This window comes from Dipodomys merriami, unplaced genomic scaffold (assembly GCF_024711535.1).
Source record: "Dipodomys merriami isolate MVZ:Mamm:240054 unplaced genomic scaffold, mDipMer1.0.p SCAF_8, whole genome shotgun sequence".
Lineage (NCBI taxonomy): Eukaryota > Metazoa > Chordata > Mammalia > Rodentia > Heteromyidae > Dipodomys > Dipodomys merriami.
Window position 1 is genome coordinate 62,325,987 of NW_027206401.1, and position 20,576 is coordinate 62,346,562.

General features: G+C 42.5%; 1 protein-coding gene across 5 annotated transcripts in view; it reads left to right on the forward strand.

Annotated features, from left to right (window-relative positions):
• Window positions 1-20,576, forward strand: part of Filip1 (filamin A interacting protein 1) — a 200,765-nt gene that overhangs the window by 19,881 nt on the left and 160,308 nt on the right. The window contains exon 2 of one of the 5 annotated variants that reach the window (XM_070010844.1): window positions 14,195-14,271. The exons of the other annotated variants lie outside the window; for them this stretch is intronic. The gene's annotated coding sequence lies outside the window, so the exon portion shown is untranslated. The remainder of the gene's footprint in view (window positions 1-14,194; window positions 14,272-20,576) is intronic. 5 annotated transcript variants of the gene reach the window in all.

Genomic DNA, 20,576 nt, shown 5'->3' on the forward strand with positions numbered 1-20,576 from the left:
AAAGTCACAAGTTCATTCTAACTTTCCTGGAGCAAATTGTCTATTACAGTCTATAACATATAATGGTGTACACATATACACCATACATGTGATCAGCAGCATGGGGATATTTAGTAGTGGTTTGACCAGATGAGTGGGAGTTTTTTGTTTCTTAAGTCCTGTTAGGTTTGTCGTATCACCTAACATTTTGGATTTAGCATCCACTTATCAGGGAGACCATGTACCGTTTGTCTCTTTGCTCTTGGCTGACCTCGCTCAACATGATTCCTTCTAGCTCCATCCATTTCCCTGCAAATGCCATTATTTTGTCATTTCTAATGGCTGCATAATATTCCATTGTGTATAGATACCACGATTTTTGGATCCATTCATCTGTGGTGGGGCATCTAGGTTGTTTCCATATCCTAGCTATTGTGAACAGTGCTGCAATAAACATGGAGGTGCACGTGTCCTTGTATATTGGTTCATGTTGTTCAGGGTAGATGCCTAGAAGTGGTATGACTGGGTCGTAAGGGAGGTCAATCTTTAGCTTTCTAAGGACCTTCCAGACTGCTTTCCAAAGTGGTTGTATAAGTGTATATTCCCACCAGCAGTGTAATAGGGTTCCTCTTTCTCCACATCCCCTCCAGCATTTGTCGTTGGCTGATTTGTGGATGTGGGACATTCTGACTGGGGTAAGGTGCTATCTCAGGGTTGTCTTTATTTGCATTTCCTTCACCACCAGGGATGATGAACATTTCCTCATGTGTTCCTTTGCCATTTTTATTTCTTCATCTGAGAAATCCGTCTTTAGTTCCCTTGCCCATTTAGTAATTGGTTTGTTAGGTTTGGGAGGGATTAGTTTCTTGAGTTCCCTGTATATACAGGATGTTAACCCCTTGTCTGATATATTGCTGGTAAATACTTTTTCCCAATTAGTTGGTTGTCTTTCTAGCTTGGTTGCGATAGATTTAGCTGTGCAGAAGCTTTTTATTTTAAGGTAGTCCCATTTGTTGAGTCTCTCTCCAATTTGTTGTGACCCTGGGACTCTGTTCAGGAAGTTCCTTCCTGTGCCTATTAGTTCAACTGTCCTGCAGTAGTTTCAGAGATTCAGGTTTAATGTTAAGGTCTTTAATCCATTTTGAGTTGATGTTGTGCATGGTGATAGGCTGGGGTCCACTTTTAGTTTTCTGCATGTGGCCGCCCAGTTTTCCCAGCACCAGTGGTTGAAGAGGCTGTGTTTCTTCCATTGTATGTCTTTGGCTTCTTTGTCGAATATCAGCTGGCTGTAGGCCTGTGGATTTATTTCTGGATCTTCTATTCTGTTCCATTGGTCTTTGGGTCTGTTTTTGTGCCAGTACCATGCTGTCTTTGTTATTATAGCTCTGTAGTAGAGTTTGAAGTTCGGCATGGATATCCCTCCCATGTTGTCTTTATTCCCTAGAATTGTTTTGGCTATTCTAGGTCTTTTGTTGTTCCATATGAATTTTTGGACTGTTTTCTGTATTTCAGTGATGTATGTCATTGGGATTTTAATAGGAATTGCATTGAATTTGTATATTACAAAATTTATTTTTATTTTTACAGAAAGGAGCCTCACATAGTTCTTTATACTTGATAACATTTCTTAGGAGTATGTAGTTGTAACCACATCACCTTGACAATAAAATTAAATTAAAAATAAAGATTTTGTAGCCAGGTGCAGGTGGCTCATGACTATAATTCTAGCTATTCAGGAGTCTGAGATCTGAGGATTGTAGTTCAAAGTCAGCCCAGGCAGGAAAGTCCATGAAACTCTTATTGCAAATTATCACCAGAAAACTGGAAGTGGGGCTGTGGCTCAAGTAGTAGAGCACTTGCTTTGAGCTGAAGAGCTCAAGCTATGCAACCAACAACAATAACAAAAATTCTTAGGAGGAAACTTGCTAGAACAGAGTTGTTAGAACAAGGTGCATAAGCCATTCTGTGTAATCACTGGAAGTATTCAATAACTCTGTGTGTGTGTGTGTGTGTGTACCAGTACTTAGGCTTGAATTCAAGGCCTAGTGCTCTTGCTTGGCTTTTTCTACTTAAGGCTGATGTTCTACCACTTGAGCTCTACTTCTGGCTTTTTGCTGGTTAATTGGAGATACGAGTCTCTTGAATTTGTCTTCCCTGGCTGGTTTTGTACTGTGATCCTCAGATCTGAACTTTCTGAGTAGCTAGGATTATAGGTGTGAGCCACTGATGTCTGGCCTTCCAATATTTCTTGATTGTGTCTTACTTCCTGTGTACTGTTATTATCAAAATATAAATTGATAGTTTTTATTTTTAAAAGAGACACATGTATGAGCAGGTCATGCAGGTGAGGAGCAGGTGCAGGGGTAAGATGAGGCTTTGATCATTGCCTAGCATGAAACTGCTCAAGCTGCTGAGGGAATCCATCCAGGAAAGGGTTTCCAGGCTCAGTGCTTTGAGCTGTTTTCTCCTTTCATGAATGACTCTGAAAAATCTATTTCACAGACTTAAAGAGAAACTTCTCTGAAGAGGAAAGAAGGATGGCCAATAGACACACGAAGAAATGCTCAACCTCTCTATCCATAAAAGAAATGCAAATCAAAACAGCATTGAGATACCACCTCATCCCAGTTAGAATGGCTATCATCAAGAACTCTAATAACAACAGATGCTGGAGGGGATGTGGACAGAAGGGAACCTTACTGCATTGTTGGTGGGAGTGTAAACTTGTTCAACCACTTTGGAAAGTAGTATGGAGGTTCCTCAAAAGACTCCACATAGAGCTCCCCTATGACTCAGCAATCCCACTTTTGAGCATTTACCCAAATGATCACAAACAAGACCACACTAAAGCTACCAGTACAACTATGTTTATTGCAGCATTATTTACCATAGCTAAGATATGGAACTAACCCAGATGCCCCTCAGTAGATGAATGGATCAAGAAAGTGTGGTATATATATACAATGGAATTCTATGCCTCATGAGAAAGAATGACATTGTCCCATTTGTTAGAATATAGAAAGACTTGGAAAAAAATTATATTAAGTGAAGTAAGCCAGGCCCAAAGAAACATGGTCCCATGGGTTCCCTTATTTGCAATAACTAGTACATGTCTGAATCAAGCAGAAAAGGTCAGATAAGCTGATGTTAGGTGAAATGAGCCCAAGATAAGGATTCAAATGTTTTTTCTTTCTTGCGATTGTTTCTAACATATTTATAAGATGATTTCTTTGTTGCTTTGTATGCCCCTCCCCCACGGTATAACCCCTGCTTTCACTGTATTTGATGTTGGTATAATTGTGGAGGGGAAGGGAAAAAACAAATTATTTAAATAGGGATACAGGTGGACCCATTGCAACAATGAGATGTACAAGTCATTATGTCAAAAAACAAACTTTACAACTTTGGCGGGGTGGGGGTGTGGGGAAGGGAGTGGATCGGTGAGGTGTTGGGGGGTGGGAAATGAGAAGGGATGGGAAGGGGAAACAAAGGAGGAGGCTACAATGCTTGATAAGAAATGTACTCATTATCTTGCCCATGTAATTGTAACCCCTCTATACGGTATTTTCACAATAAAAAAAAATGTATAAATTCCCCCTCGTTTCACGCTAATGTTGGTGGATTCTGATAGAGATGGCTGAGGTGTGAATTTCCAGAATCGAGAGTAATCACTGGCCTTGTAGAAGTGGCCACCATTTCTCTCATCAAGGCTTTGGCACCACCAAGAAGCCTCACACCTGTGTCAGGGGGTGGAGAGGGGCCAGTGCTCCCTTCAGTCCTCCTGCCTCAGTGCTATGGGAGACCAGTATGTCCAGCCAGGGTCCCCAGGGAGAACTCCTGGACCCCCTCACTCCTCTGGGGAAGCTGTTTTGGAAGGAATCTCTTCTGTAAGACTAACCAGAGTAAAGCTAGTGTTTGATTGTAAAATATGCTTAATATGCTAAGGTTGGAATCTTGCTTACACAAAGTACTCAGATAACTTCCAGAAACTGTTCATAAGTGAATTGGCGTAATGGCCTTGCCTTAAAAGGAGATTTATAAATGGGTCTTTAAAATATGTACATGGGCTTGGCATCGGTGTTTCCACCTGTAATCCTAGCTGCTCAAGGGGCTGATATATGAGAACTGTGGCCTGAAGCCAGCTCTGGCAGGAAAGTCCAAGAGGCTCTTATCTCCAATTAAGCAAGGAAAAAGCCAGAAGTAGAGCTGTGGCTCAAGTGGTAGAGCACTAGGCTTAAGCAAAAGAAGCTCAAGAACAGTGCCCAGCCCTGAGTTCAAGCCTCAGAACTGTGTGTGTGTGAGCACATCTGTTTACATGGAATAAGGTGGGTACTGTTTTCTAAAATATTCTTGATTATATTCTACATAAGATTGGTGTGCAATTCCTTTCTTTACTTCAACTTACTTCCTTCACCAATGATGACTGATTTGTTTAATTTGGTTCACAGATAAATGGAAGGTTATATGTATCTCCTCCCATGTTGTGTGTGATCTGCATCTAATTACAGAAGAAATTGTCTAGGAATTTCTCCAATGCTCTTTAAAACCCAATTAAACTGAATGACAGAAATAATGGCATTAAATAGGATAATATATTAACTATTGTGTTCATTTGGAGTTTATTTTTATTATTATAAAGAAATTTAATGGTTATTGCACTCTACCATTAAGCCACGTTCCAGCCCCCATGATTACTTTTTTGGGGGTGGGGGGTCGGCCGTGGGGCTTAAACTCTGGGCTTGGGTGCTGTCCCTGTGCTCTTCAGCTCAAGGCTAGTGCTCTACAGCTTGAGCCACAGGGCCACTTCCAGTTTTATAGTGGTTTATTGGAGATAAAGAGTTTCATGGACTTTCCTGCCCAGGCTGGCTTTGAACTGCGATCCTCAGATCTCAGCCTTCTGAGTAGCTAGAATTATAGGTGTGAGCCACTAGCACCCGGCTCCACAATTACTTTTGAGACAGGATTTTGCTGCATAGCACATATTATCCTTGACTTTCAGTCTTGCTTCCTTACCCTCCAACTGCTGGGATTACAGGCAAGTAACATAGGACACAGGAATTATTGCTAAATTTATTTCTTTTGCTGGTACTAGGGCTTGAACTCAGGACCTCATATTTTCACTTGTCTTTTTCTTGCAAAACTGGCATTCTACCACTTGAGCCATATCTCCACTTCAGTTTTTTGCTGGTTCATTGGAGATAAGAATCTCACAGACTTTCCTTTCCTGACTGGCTTTGAATGAGATCCTCAGGCCTCAGCCCTGAGTAGCTAGATTACAGGTGTGAGTTACCAGGCTGTAACTATTATTAAAAGCTTGAAAGCGAGAGATGGTTGCTTCTGGCATCTAGTTGGTTACTGCCTCCTTCTCTTCTAGTTCTGGGGTTGTGGGAGGTGACAGCAAACGGTTTGAATTTAACTGAAAACATTGAATGAATCATAGCTTTATTTGCAGCAACTTTGTTACAGTGCAAAGTTGGAAACAAACATGTTTAATAATAGAGAACTACTAACCAAGACAAGTAGAGCCGGGCACTGTGGGCTCACACCTGTCATCCCAGCTACTCAAGAGGCTGAATAGCTGAAGTCAACCTGGGCAGGAAAGTCTGTGAAGTTCTTATTTCCAGTTAACCAGTAGAAATCTGGAAGTGGAGCTGTTACTCAAGGGGCAGAATGCCAGCCTTTAGCATGAAAGCTAAGTGACAGGTGGGCCACTCAGGAGGCTGAGATCTGAGGATCGCAGTTCAAAGCCAGCCTAGGCAATTAACCACTCAAAAACCAGACATGAAACGGTGGTTCAAAGTGGTAGTGTGCTAGCCTTGAGCAAAAGAGCTCAGGGACAGCACCCAGGCCCTGAGTTCAAATCCCTGTACTGCCCCCACTCTCCAAAAAAGTGGAGTTTGTGTGACATTCAATATTCACATAACAACAATCTCTGAGGACATCAGATCTGAGAGAAAAAATAACTATTTAATTCAACAATATATTAAATAAAAAGAAGCAAAACACAAAGTATGTTTAAGTTTTTTTCAGGCACTGGTGCCTCGTGCTTGTAATCCTAACTACTCAGGAAGCTGAGATCTGGAAGATTGCTGTTTAAAGCCAGTATGGGCAGGAAAATCCTCGAGACTTATGTCTAATAAACCAGCAAAAAGCCAGAACTGTTTCTAATGCCAATTTTCTTTTCTTTCTTTCTTTTTTTTTGGGGGGGGTCCGGTCGTGGGGCCTGAAGTCTGGGCCTGGGCGCTGTCCCTCAGCTCTTCAGCTCATGGCTAGCGCTCTACCACTTGAGCCACAGCGCCACTTCAGCTTTTTTCTTTTTGCTTATGTGGTGCTGAGGAATCGAACCCAGGGCCTCAGGCATGCAAGGCAAGTACTCTACCACTGAGCCACCTTCCCAGCCCCTCACTGGAGGAATTCCATGGATGTCTACAATGTATTTTGAACGAGTTCATCTCCTCTATTCTATTTGTTCAGCTTGTCAAAAAAATGTGGCCACCAGAAGTATAACTTAATTGTCACAGAAATGCCATATGCCAATCTGGATTTCCATCCTTATTCACTGTACTTCACTCGGCCTGTGAGGCTGTGTAAATCGTAGTGGAGAATCTCACCCCTGATGGTCTTGCTCAGGGTTCCTCCACCTCCAACGATGACATTTGAGGTTCATGACTCATGTCCCAAGGAGGCTATCCTATATAGGTGGGGTGCTTATCTGCATCCTTGACCTCTTGCTAGGTACCCCAAGTAGTGACAACCAACCCCAAGTAGTGTCACCAGACATTGCTGAATGCCCCATAATGGCTCACATTGTCCTGGGCCGACAATTGCTGGAGATGTTCATTTATATTGCTGGCTAGAACACTATTGGCATTCAGATCCCCACACTGCCTCTTCCCCCCACTTGACTTCCATTCTCCTTCACTCGTGGAAGAATCACTGCATTCTCCCAAGGACAAATGCTCTAACTGTTAAATATGCCTTGTCCTGACTTTGCTTCCATGAGCTCAGAGGAAAAAAAAAGTCTTGCTTGGCTTACAGTTCTGTGATTATCTTTTATTTATGTATGTATGTATGTATGTATGTATTTTTTTTTTGCTTATGTGGTGCTGAGGAATTGACCCCAGGGCCTCAGGCATGCAAGGCAAGCACTCTACCACTGAGCCACCTTCCCAGCCCTTTTATTTTAGTTTTTAAATTCCTTTTCCAATGCTTGGTATTTGGGCTTCAACTCAGGGACTCAACTCCCTCACTTGGCTTTTTCAATTCAGACTAGTGCTCTACCACTTGAGCCACACCTCCACTTCTGGATTTTACTGGTTGATTGGAGATAAGAGTCTCATGGACTTTTCTGCCTGGGCTGGCTTTGTATCACAGTCCTCAGATCTCAGCCTCCTGAGTAGCTCGGATTACAGATGTGAGCCACCAACACCTGGTACTTTTTCCTCTTTTTAACAGCACTAACCTTCATCCAAGGCTTCGTGATTTAGGTGTGTTCATTATTGGAGCTGAAACTCCTTATTAGGTTCTCCATTCTGTGTGTGCTTATAGCTGGCCTAGAGACCAGGGCAGGATGTGTGACTGAGACTTGTATTGCAGTCTCTTTGAAGAGACTGTCTCTTTGGGAGGGATGGGGATGCCCATCGGGAGGTGCCTCAGAGCTTGGCTTTGGTGGTGGGGATGGGGGCAGTGGTCTCCTTCGCCTTGGGTAGCTTAGGCACTGATTGGAACCCAGCTTCCTGGGTTCTAGCCAGATGGAGAGGACCTGCCCAGTTCTGTCTACCAGGCTGTGGCTCTGCTGTCCAATGGCTTTGACACTGCCCAGCCTCTTTACTATCTAAAGCCAGGCCAAGCAGCTTGGGAAGCATTCTCTACTCTGGTTTTGAGTCTTTATTCTAATACCACCTGCCTCCCATCTTTAAGTATCTTCTCCATTTATGGACTTCCAATGCTTGCTATTGTTTTTCAGCTATATGGATAGTGAAAACAAAAAACCAAAATAAAACTCCTCCCAACATCTTCTTTAATGTTTTAATGGACTGCAGTGGGAAGAGGAAGCTGTGATTGCTTTCTACTCTCTTACCTCCCAGTGGGAAGCAGAATGTAATCTCCAAAGTCTTGGGAGGATGTTTTGAAATAAGTTTTACAGACCAGTTGCGGGTGTGCAGGGTGTGGTTGTATGTGTTGCTCACTGCATGAAGGTTCAAGCTAAGGAGGTGAGCCATGGTGAAAATTGAGCTCATTTTCTTACCAGGCTGTATAGCCTGCAGAAGAAAGCAAAAGGGAGGGGAAGAGTTCTCTTCTGCCTGTGGGACAGCAGCCTCCCTCATCATTTGATATTTATAGTATGGATGCCTACTTAAAACTTGTAAAATTAGTCATTTTACATCGACATGGTTTTTCTTTTTTATCGTTGGTCATGGGGCTTGAACTCAGGGCCTGGGCACTGTCCCTGAGCGTTTCTGCTTAACACTAGCACTCTACCACTTTGAGCCACAGGTCCACTTCTAGTTTTCTGGTTTTTAATTGGAGATAAGAGACTCGCTGACTTTCCTGCCTGGGCTGGCTTCAAACTGTGATCCTCCAGATCTCAGCTTCCTGAATAGCTATGATTACAGGAGTGAACCACCAGCTCCTACATAGTGCTTCTACCATGTGTGTTGGCTCAGAACCTGGGGGACTTGAAAGGCAGGAGGTTGGAGGCCAGTTTGGGATATAAAGGGAGGCCCTTCCTTCCTTCCTTCCTTCTCTTTCTTCCTCCTTTCGTTCTTTCTTTCTTTCTTTCTTTTCATTCTTTCTCTTCCTTCCTTCCTCCTTCCTTATTTCCTTCCTTCCTTCCTTCCTTCCTTCCTTCCATCCTTCCTTCCTTCCATTCTTTTGTTCTTTTCTTTCCTTCCATATATGTTATATATAAAGTTGAACCTAGCTGGCAGAGTATCAAAATTCTGAAAGCTGGTATCTTCAGGAACTACAGTTTTTTTCTGAGAAGAGAAAAAGTGGTATAATTAAGAATTTGCCTTGTACATCTAGGAAAATCCCCGGGCAGAAGACAGGAGAAACTAAAGCTATCTGTCCAGTCAGTCCATCACAGTAATGACTAACCACATGGATCTATTTGGATTTACATTAATGCACATAAAATAATGTAAAAATTCAGTTCTTAGCATACTAGCCACATCCCAGGTGCTTGTTCTGCTGCTCTGTGTGGCTATTGGCCACTGGCCTGGATGCCTGAGAACAGATGGTTTCTGCCATCACAGGAAATCCTCATCTTTGCAGTGTCGGCTCAGATGCTCTCTTACTTTTGATTATTTATACCCCAATCTCTGTAACTTACTGCATCAAAGGTAGCACCAAACTTTAATTATCAGAGTCGAATGGGAAGGTGGAATATGGACTCATATTATGGAATAGGGAGTGTCATGGATACACTTTTGATGAATGGATGGATACATGAATGGAGACAAACAGTGAATTCCCACCATTTGATGAACACCAGCATTGATTGTCCATTTATTAACTTGACAACTATTTATCAAGTACTTCCACTATGCTAGGAACTGCTTAAGTAGTTTGGATATATTAGCAAATAGACAAAGTATGTCCCTTGTGGAACTGGTGTGCAAGGGGCGGGTGTGTGTGTTTTAAATAATAATAAGTACAATTACTAAGTAAACCATATAAAAAGTTTTTTTTTTTTTGGGTCCAGTTGTGGGGCCTGAACTCTGGGCCTGGCCACTGTCCCTCAGCTCTTCAGCTCAAGGCTAGCGCTCTACCACTTGAGCCACAGCGCCACTTCCGGCTTTTTTCTTTTTGCTTATGTGGTGCTGAGGAATCGAACCCAGGGCTTCATGCATGCAAGGCAAGTACTCTACCGCTGAGCCACCTTCCCAGCCCCCCATATCAAAAGTTTTTAACCATATTACAAATGCTATGAGAAATAAAAGGTAAAGCAAGATAAATCAGAATCAGAATCAGAAAAGTTGAGTATGGCTGGGGAAAGGAGAACTATAATTTGATATGGATGACTTACTTATTGGTGAAAGTCAGGTATTGAAATCTCCCACTATTGGTGTTGGAGTCTATCAGCACTTGCAAGTCTAGAAGTGTTTGTCTAATAAGGCTGGGTATGCTGTAATTTGGTGCAGGTATGTGGACAAATGTACTTTGCTCTTCACAGATCATTCCCTTTATTAAGATGAAGTGATCTTCTTTGTCTCTTACTATATTTTGTCTTGAAGTCTATTATTATCATTATGCTATTTCTGAGAATTATAATTTTAAGCAGGAAGGTCAGATTACACTGTGTGGAGAAGGTAATATTTGACCCAACCAGTAAGCCTTGTGAATGTCTGGGTAGTACAGAAGGGACAGCCCATGGTCCAGGCCAGGATCAGGCTTGGCATGTTGGAGGAACAGTGGCTGCAGGAGAAAGGGTGTACATTTGCAAAAACTATCTGAAAATTAACAGATGGGCAGACAGCAGTGACACAAGGACAAAATCAAGAGACACCATTGCAATAGTCAAGTAAAAGCTGAGGTGACTGGGTCGAGCTTGGAGAAAAGTGGTCAGACTCTGGAAATACTTGTACGTGTTGTATACTTGTATGCATCCAGTCCATCTGTTAAGATTTCTGGGTTGATTGCCTGTCAATGTCAGAGGAATGGAGTAGCCAGAGTTTCAACCTAGCCACTTGAAGGAGGGAGTCACCATAAGGAACATGAGGATGGCTGCAGTAGGAACAGATTAAGGGTAAGATGAGAGACTGAGCTTGGCACATGTTGAATTTGGATGTCCATTCATTGTGGGAATAGAGAAATTGAGTAGACTGCTGATTATGTAAGGGTATGTTGGAGAGAACAAGATGGAGTAAAAGAGTGTTATGGTGGCTCACACCTGTAATCCTAGATACTCAGGAGGCTGAGATCTAAGACTTGCAGTTTGAAGCCAGCCTGGGTAGAAAAGTCCATGACACTCCTATCTCCAATTAATGAGCAAAAAGCCAGAATTTGAGCACTAGCCTCAAGCAAAAAAGTTTCGGGGACAGCACCCAGGCCTTTAGTTAAAGCCTCAGGACCTGCACACACACACACACACACACACACACACACACACACACACCACACACACACACACACACACACACACACACACACACACACACACACACACACACACACACATGTATATAATAGGTAAGCAAATGTATTCTCCATGAATGAACTCCTAGGCTTTGTACAACATAAGGTGTGACTGGCCATGAGTTGCAGTGAAAATACCACTTTGTTCTTAGCAGAAGCTGGGAACCTGTTCATGAATTTTGCTTTGTAAACATTCACAAAATGTTCAGCCATTAATTTTGGTTTTAAGAAAAATAAAAAGAAGAAATGTTTCCAGAAGGCCTGGAAGTTTTAGTGTGCAAGTGTTGATTTTTTTTTTCTTGTCTCCTTCTGATTTTCACAGAAAGCACCAACGTTCTTTTCTTCACATCGATGCCATGTTTGGATCAATGCTGGCATAATCTTCTACCCCCAAGTCCTGTCCTATATTTAGCAGTTAAACCCAAATTATTTTAGGCATATTTTCACTGAGGACTGTAACATAAATATTTTAGTTTTAGTCCTAAGAAAGAAATTCTTGGTGTGAATTTGAAAGAATGGAAGAGTGAAATAGAAATAGTTGAGTATCAGGCCTGCGTCTCATAAAAACAAGTTAATCAAAATTGTGGTGCTTTCTAATCTTAAAAGGATGACATCAAGGGTCTGAGGTCTCGGTTCTTAAGGCCAGATGTGGAGCAGTCCAACATCTGTGCCAGAATGACCTCTGCAAAGCATATTTCTTTAAATATTTAGACATCGTGATCGTTTTCCATGGCTTTAATTCATAAAGCATGGGCTTTTTTCCTCCTCAAAGCTACAGCAGCATTTTTTTTCAGCTGTCATCTGTGTTCTCTCTCTCTCTCTCTCTCTCTCTCTCTCTCTCTCTCTCTCTCTCTCTCTCTCGTACTTTTAATTCTGTTAACTTCTCACATAGACCCTGCAGTGAGTACCTTCCTTTAGAAATATGGATTTCCATCTCTGATTAAGAAAATTTACATAGAGGAACAATGGCTTTCCATTCCTATTGTTCTCACTCTTCTAAGTAGACTTTTACTTTCTCTTTGTTAAATAAACTCCTTGTCAACTTACTATTAAAAAAAAAGAGAATAAAAAGGAAAATAACATGGAGCCAGGCTCTGATGGCTTACATCTGTAATCCTAGCTACTCAGCAGGCTCAAATATGAGAATTTCAGTTCGAGGCCAGACTGGCCAGACAAGTCGGAAGTATTCTTAGCTACAATTAACCAGCAAAAAACTGAAGGCTGAGCTGTGTCTCAAGTGGTAGAGTACCAGCCTTGAGCAAAAAAACGAAGGGACAGTACCTCAAACTTGAGTTCAAGCCTCAGTACCAGCACACACACACACACACACACACACACACACACACACACACACACACACGAAAGAAACAAAAAGCACATAGTACCAAAATAATCTTCACTAACTTACACATCAGGGTCATGAAATACTAGAGACTAAGTACCAAGAAATGCCTGCAGTGAATGAATGGATTATTTTTTTTTTCTGGTCCTGGGGGCTTGAACTCAGGGCCTGGGTGCTGTCCTTTGGCTTTTCTGCTTAGGGCTAGTGCTCTACCACTTTGAGCCACAACTCCACTTCTGGTTTTCTGGTGGTTAATTGGAGAGAAGTGTCTCGAAGACTCTCCTACCCAGTCTGGCTTTGAACTTTGATCCTCAAATCTCAGCCTCCTGAATAGCTAGAATTCCAGGCCTGTGCTACCAGCATCTGGCTACAATGTTACATTTTTTTTTACAGTGTTCTCGTTTTTTATTCTATACAACTGTGAAGATCTCAGGTACAGATGCAGTCATGTGATAATGAAAAATTAACAAGTATCTGAGTAGCCATAGATTTGACTTCCCCAGACTCCCTCACTCTTGGGCACTGGGCCCCTGCTGTAGAGATTTAGGCCCTGATATTTTTTGGTGAAATCATGGGTGCAGCTTGTATAGAAAGACCCATCTCTGCACCCCAGCTGGATGTGGAAATGGAGTAAATGGAGCATAGGTGGCATGGGCTTGTGTGGCTTGAACCTGAGACAATTTTTAGAGTTTAGAATGAGAAAGATTTTTTTTTCTTTTCAGTCCAAGCTGGCCTCAAACATGTAATCCTCCTGTCTCAGCCTCCAGAGTTCTAGGGTTACAGACATGTACTACCACACCTACTCTCCCCATGGTGTGTGGTATGAGATTCTCCACTCCCATCCCCAAATTCAGGAATCATAAGGTGTAAACTTGGTGCGTGAAGGGTCTGAGAGCCTTGACTTAGCACTTTAGCTGGCATGTCTTCTGATTGGAGGATAGATATTTGAAACAACCCTCACCTTGTGCCAGTGATCCATAGCTGTGATCTGAGCTACTCAGGAGGATAAGATCTGGAAGATCAAAACTAGCCTAGGCACAAAAGGATCACAAGACTCCATCTCTCCAAACTAGCCAAAAGCCGGACTAGAGGTGTGGCTCATGTGGTAGAGCACCAGCCCAGTAAGCAAACACAAAGTTCTGAGTTTAAATCCTGGCACTGGCATGAAAGAAAGAAAAATAAAAGAAGGGGGGAGGGAGAAAGGGAAGGAGGGAAGGAGGAAGGAAGGAAGGAAAGAAGGAAAGAAGAAAGGAGAAACTAGACTCTGTGGCTGTGTTATAGCCAAAGCTGGTCCTACTGATGGGACATACATGGGAAGGGCAGCTCCACAGGGTTTCTGCTCCCAGAAAGAAGCACTGAAAGCACAGAAACAAATACAGGCAGGAAAAGGAGCTGAACAGTGGGAAGAAGTAAAGACACAGACCAGGGAAGGGCACTGTGGACAAAGATCACTGACCATGGCTTTGCCAAAGGCTCTATCCCCACTTGGAAGTTTTTGTAGTGCCTTTGACAGGATTCATCCTGGCCACTCCCACCCACCCCTGCTTCTGCTGGGTGCCTCAGCACCTGCATACACTTGCCTCACTTTACAGCATGAAGACTCGGTGATGTTCGCTCCCTGCTTTCTGCATGTAAATAGCTTAGTGTGGCGATTGCCTGACAGAGCACCTCCATTTTGTGCAGGGGAGAAGAGGGAGAACCCCAGGAATGAAATAGTTATCTTCTGTCTCTCAGGTCTGGAGAGGGAGGAGTCGCTTCCTATCTTCTAGAACGCCAGCTGTAGGTTGCAGAGAGATCTGTCGCACCACCAGGTACAACAGCTTTGTGAGTAGTTCCGAGCTTTCAGAGAGAAAATTAATTTTGTGTTTTCTTTACTCTCTAAAGACAGGGGGAAAATATTTGTCATGCTAGATTGAAGGAAAAAAAATCTTACATAGAAATCTATGTGTCAAATATAATTTTAGAGAAAGGAAAAATGTCGTGGTCACATCAGTAAATATTCTTCTGTGGTGTCCCAGGAAATATGATGAGAATGCACTTGGATTTCACATGCTTGGGCTCAGGCTCTAGATCAGCAATGTTGTAGAAGTTATTCTACTTCTCTGGGCCTCAGACTCATGTCTGGTAAATGGAAGTGCTAATGGTACCATTCTATAGGATTGGTCTGGTTATTATGCCGGATGACTTAGCTTAGAGGAATGGCCAGCACACAGTAGGGCTACATGCACTAGTGATCTCTCCTTCTCCCTCTCCTTCTCCAGCTCCTTCCCCCTCTCCTCCTTCCCTGCTTCTTCCTCTGTCAGTCCTGTCTCTGTTCTTTGTTTCTTTCTGTCCCTGCCCCTCTGCCTCTCTCTCTTTTTCTATCTCTCTCTGTATCTCTCTCTCTCTCTCTCTCTCTCTCTCTCTCTCTCTCTCTCTCTCTCTCTCTCTCTCTCTCTCTCACACACACACACACACACACACACACAACATACAACGTAACACTGGACTAAAGTTTTCTATGGTCCAAAGTCAAGTCTCTCCAAGTAGGAGAGACTTGATTTGTTTGAACTGGATTTGATGAAATAATTGGTGTCAAAGTGAAAGGTCAGCTAAGAATGGGCTCCATGGGGGTTGGGCTCTGTGGAGATCATTGTGGGAAACCTCACATTATGGGAAACTCCACATCTTTGCCATAGGACATAGGACATTCTAGGTTATCAATTAGTTTGTTTGGGTCAGTTCTCAGTTTTTTTTTTGTTTTTGGTTTGCTGTGGGGCTTGAACGCAGGGCCTGGTGCTGTTCCTGAGCTCTTTTTGCTCAAGGCTAGTGCTCTACCACTTTGAGCCACAGAGCCACTTCCAGTTTTCTGGTGGTTAATTGGAGATAAGGGTCTGGAGGACTTTCCTGCCCAAGATGGCTTTGAACCATGATCCTCTCATCTTAGCCTCTTGAGTAGTTAAGATTATAGGCATAAGCTATCAGTGCCCATCTTAGTTCTCGTGTTTATTAGTACTATGGCTTATCTCTTATAAGCAAATTATGTAGATTATATTTGGAGACAAGAAAAGCTAGTAAGCATTCACCAGAGGTTGGTGGTTCACTCTGTAATCTTAGCTACTCAGAAGGCTGAGATCTGAGGATCACAGTTCTGAGCCAGCCTGGGCAAGAAAGTCCTGTGAGACTCTTAATCTCCAATTAATGATAGAAAAAGCCAAATGTGGAACTGTGGCTCAAGTGGTAGAGCACCAGCCTTGAGCAAAAGGAGCTCACAGACAGCAGCCAGACCCAGAGTTCAAGCACCAGGACCAGAAAAAAAAAAGGAAAGAACATATCATTCTGTTTTAGTGTCTTGTGACCACATTTCCTTATTTCTTTTTAGAGATTATCTGCAGAACACACAATACATAATTCACAGCAGAATCACAGAATCGCAGAAATTATGTGCGAAACTCCATTCCTAACCTGAGCATTAAATCAGACCTCTGTGGAAGATGAAAAACATTTTTATGCCAATAATTCAGACAAGCATTTCACTCCAAGACATTTACCTGGTAAAATAATTTCTCAATCCTGAATTCTCACCTATAAAAATGATTTTGTTGTTGTTGTTGTTGGATACTGGGGCTAGAGCTCAAGGCATAACAGTCTTGCTTGACTGTTTTTGCTTATGACTAGAGCTTTACCACTTGAGCCATGCTTCCATATTTGGCTTTTTGCTGGACTTCCTTGTTCTGCTGGTTTTGAACCATAATCCTTAGATCTCATCCTCCTGAGTAGCTAGGATTTACAGGTGTGAGCCACTAGCACTGACCAAAAGTGATTTAATGGGTACTATTATTACTAGGTAAAATTCAACTGTCCTTTGGTACATTCTAGATTTCCTCCCCAAACAAGGTTCTTCTAAAACCATGTTATTGTATACATTGGCCTTGTCAGTGGAAACATGCCTATCAGAGCTGTGTGCCTTTTGAATAGTAGAAAGGTGTCGCTGTGACATGTTGTTCTCTTCTGGAAAGAGTGTCTCCATCTTTGTCCATCCTCCATGTGGTTCCTGAGACCTAGCAAAGATGTCTTAGCAGTTCAGCTCTCGTCACTTTGATGGTACCTCACACTTCCTGAAGAAGGTCACAATTGTGGGGCCCCCACCAAATATTTAATGGGGCTCCAACCCAGGAATCCTAAGGTATACTCCGACTCAAGGGGCTAGGGAGACCTTCTGTTGTCTTTGGGGAGATACAGGGGCAGAATGATTCACACGATCGTGGCTAGCTTTTGTTGGCTGGGGTGAGCTCTGAGTACTTTGCACTTAGGGCCTAGCTGCTGTCTCGGAGCGCTTTCTTGCTCAAGGCCAGCACACTACTCCTTTAGCCTACAGTGTCACTTCTGGTTTTCTGGCAATCAATTGGAGATAAGAGTCTCACCAACTTTTCTACCAGGGATGGTTTTGAAGTGCAATCCTCAGATCTCAGCTTCATGAATAGACATGAGCCATCAGTGCCTGGATTAGCATTTTCTTTCCCAAAATAATATTAGGCTTGAATTACTTCTAATTACTTAATTTATTGGAGGCGGGGTTCATGAACATATTTGGAAACCTTGGCCCCGCAGGACACAAAGAAGATTCTAAAAAGTCATCTTGTAATTCATTGAGAGAGGAAGTATTTGACAGCTGGTAACACTGTAAATGAGACGTAGTCTTGTCCAATCTCTGGATCCAAAAGAATAACAGAAAGGAGAGGTAGAAGTTATTATACCAAGTCTACAAAGGGCCAGGTAAATAGGAACATCTTATTTCTCTTCCCTACAGAATATGCCCTATAAAAGTCCATCATTTGCTAGGCTCCAGTGGCTCACACCTGTAATTGTAGCTACACAGGGGGCTGAGATCTGAGGATTACAATTCAAAGCCAGCCCAGGCAGGAAAGTCCATGAGATTCTTATCTCCAATTAGTGCCAGAAAATTGGCACTGTGGTAGAGTGCTCACCTTGAGCTGAAGAGCTCAGGGATGGCACCCAGGCCCAGGGTTCAAGCCCCACCACTGACAAAAAAGAAAGAAAGAAAGAAAGAAAGAAAGAAAGAAAGAAAGAAAGAAAGAAAGAAAGAAAGAAAGAAAGAAAGAAAGAAAGAAAGAAAGAAAGAAAGAAAGAAAAGAGAAGGAAGGAAGGAAGGAAGGAAGGAAGGAAGGAAGGAAGGAAAAGAAAGAAAGAAAGAAAGGAAGGAAGAAAGAAAGAAAGAAAGGAAGAAAGAAAGAAAGAAAGGAAGAAAGAAAGAAAGAAAGAAAGAAAGAAAAAGAGAAAAACTCCATCTTTGTGCCGGGCATCGGTGGCTCATGCTTGCAATTCTAGTTACTTGAGGCTGAGATCCCAGGATCACAGTTCAAAGCCAGCTCAGGCAGAAAAGTCTATGAGACACTTACTGCCAATGAACTACCAAAAAAACCAGAAGTGGAGCCAAGGCTCAAGTGGTAGAGCATTAGCCTTGAACAAAAAAAGCTCAGGGACAGCACCCAGGCTCCAAGTTCAAGTCCCAGGAATTGTACACACACACACACACACACACACACACACACACACACACACACACACACACACACACACACACACACACACACACACACACACACAAATTATGTTTGTCTCAAGGAAAATTTCTTTCTGGAGTCTGAGTGCTTCCTTAGGCAATATAGTTAAAGCAATTATGCTCTTTCAGTCCAGTGTTGACAAGAAGAATCCATACTGATAATTGATAAATATGCTGAATGATCTTTTTTTAAAAAACTACCTTTAAGAAAATTCAGCTCCTAAGTTAAGAAAATGTTTGGGTATGTAGTAGCAGGGGGTTAGTGCAGACACTCTCAGAAGAGAAGTAATAAAATAATTCAGGCTGTGAAAATAAGACCAAGTAGGATCACCAGACAGTGTGTGGCGTCATTTGATTCTTATGTCATTAGATTATCTTGGCTAGCTCTTTCCTTAGATGAACCATGTTGCTTGCTTTGGGGCCTCCTAGCAAACTTTATGTGGCAAGAATTGACGTCTGAATGCATTTTCAGTACACCACGTCTGTTATTTCTCAGGCTTCTGACATTTGGCCAACCGCATCCCCCCCCCCCAATAATCTCTAGTAGGATTCATCAATGCCTTCATTTTCCTTTTGTAATATTTAATAAATTCTTTGGATGGCTTTCCCACATCCAGGAACAGAGAGGGCCTTGAAAAATTTGAGACGCTAAGTTCGCCTGAAGACTTGAACAATATATCTTTGTAGGTCAAAGAAAATGTGGGAGAAAGAGTAGAAATAATCAGAGTTCACATTCCAAGACAGCTTTGCAACCTTCTTTTCTTTCCTGTAAATAAAGTTAGGGGTGGGGAAAGGATTTAGAAAATTATTTGAATGAAAAGTTGTATCCCCAAATCCTATATCTTCCTTTTCTAGCAGCCAGAGGCCACCCAGAGGCTTGGTTGGTGTTCTCTTCTAGAAACATCTGGAGGAATCCACTCTTGGATGGCTTCAGTGTATCTGCCTTAGGAAGGGAGCGTTTCCGGGCCACACAGAAATGGAACCAGTTTTCTGGGTTTGCCTCCAAGTTGACCAACTTTGAAAGTAATTAGCAGGAAGCTCACAGCAAGTTATTTTAACAACTCCAGACAGAGGGGTAGCTCAGTAGCAGTGTGTCCTTAGCATGAGGGAAGTCTGGGTTCACTTCCATAGCGTGCACACTCATGTATATGCACACACAATTGCTGAGTAATTTAATGATGGCTCTTCTCTGTGCACCATAGCGAACAGCTTTTCCTTTACTTTGATACCTAAAGGCATCTCTAGATAAGGCACCAAATGTCCTGGACTAAATATACAGATGCCCAGTTAGCCTTGGAAAGCAGATAAGGAATGAATGCTTCATGTCTAATTACATCTGACATATTTAATTCAGATCTGAAAATCAGATTTCAGATCTGAAACCTGATTTTGTACGAGGTAAATCTGGCAACCTTACTGAGGTGGGAGGGGAGGGGGAGGTGCCAAATGCCTCTCTCCTCCACTCCATTGAAATCTGTTGTAATTCTAGCCTTAAAAAAAAAAAGATATGGTTCTATTCTCTTCGAAGTTTTCTGGTTCAGGATGATCACATACATAGGTCAGGTTTTCATCAGGTCAGATTTTGGGAAATGTTTCTATGTGGTTAATTTTGTTGTTATAGACATATTTATTCTAAAAAAAATAATAACTTGCAACATTTTTTAGACTAGGGCAGAAAATGACCACTCCTTTCAGCCACTGCTGATTTTCTCCTGGGAAGAAGGGGAGAGAGAGAGAGAGAGAGAGAGAGAGAGAGAGAGAGAGAGAGAGAGAGAGAGAGAGAGAGAGAGAGAGAGAGAGAGAGAGAGAGAGAGAGAGAGAGAGAGAGAGGGGGAGAGAGGGAGGGAGAGAGGGAGGGAGAGAGGGAGGGAGAGAGAGGGAGAGAGGGAGAGAGAGAGAGGGAGAGAGAGAGAGGGAGAGAGAGAGAGGGAGAGAGGGAGAGAGAGAGAGGGAGGGAGAGAGAGGGAGAGAGAGAGAGGGAGAGAGAGAGAGGGAGAGAGAGAGAGGGAGAGAGGGAGAGGGAGAGAGGGAGAGAGAGAGAGAGAAGTCTTTCTCCCACTCCAAATTCTCCCACTCCAAATGTTATGAAGAGGGAGCTCTGTAAAGAAGTTGTGTGAAGTTACACATGGTGGAGAATGCCTTTAAAATCCCAGCTGTGAGGAGGCAGACGAAGGAAGATTGAAAGTTCAAGGGCAGCCTAGGCTACATAGGAAGACCGTATCTTAACAACAAACAAGAAGTGTATGGGTGTGAAATGAATGATCCAAGTGAAACAAAGATTTAGGTTCACATCTTTGTTCTATGTCAAACCAGACACACAGCTTTTTCAACTTGAACCAGACTTCCTTCACCAATTTAGGACCTGGCTCTTTTCCTACTGTACTTCCTGTGGTCTAGAAAGCATGGGGTGTGAATAGATTTAGCATGCAGATAGACAATCTTGAAGATGTCGGATCTGGTAAAAAAAAAAAAAAAAAAAGGCAGAGAATTGTAAGCCTCATGCTACTCATTGTACTAAAGAACAGGAAAACATGTAATCACTGTGAGTGAAAA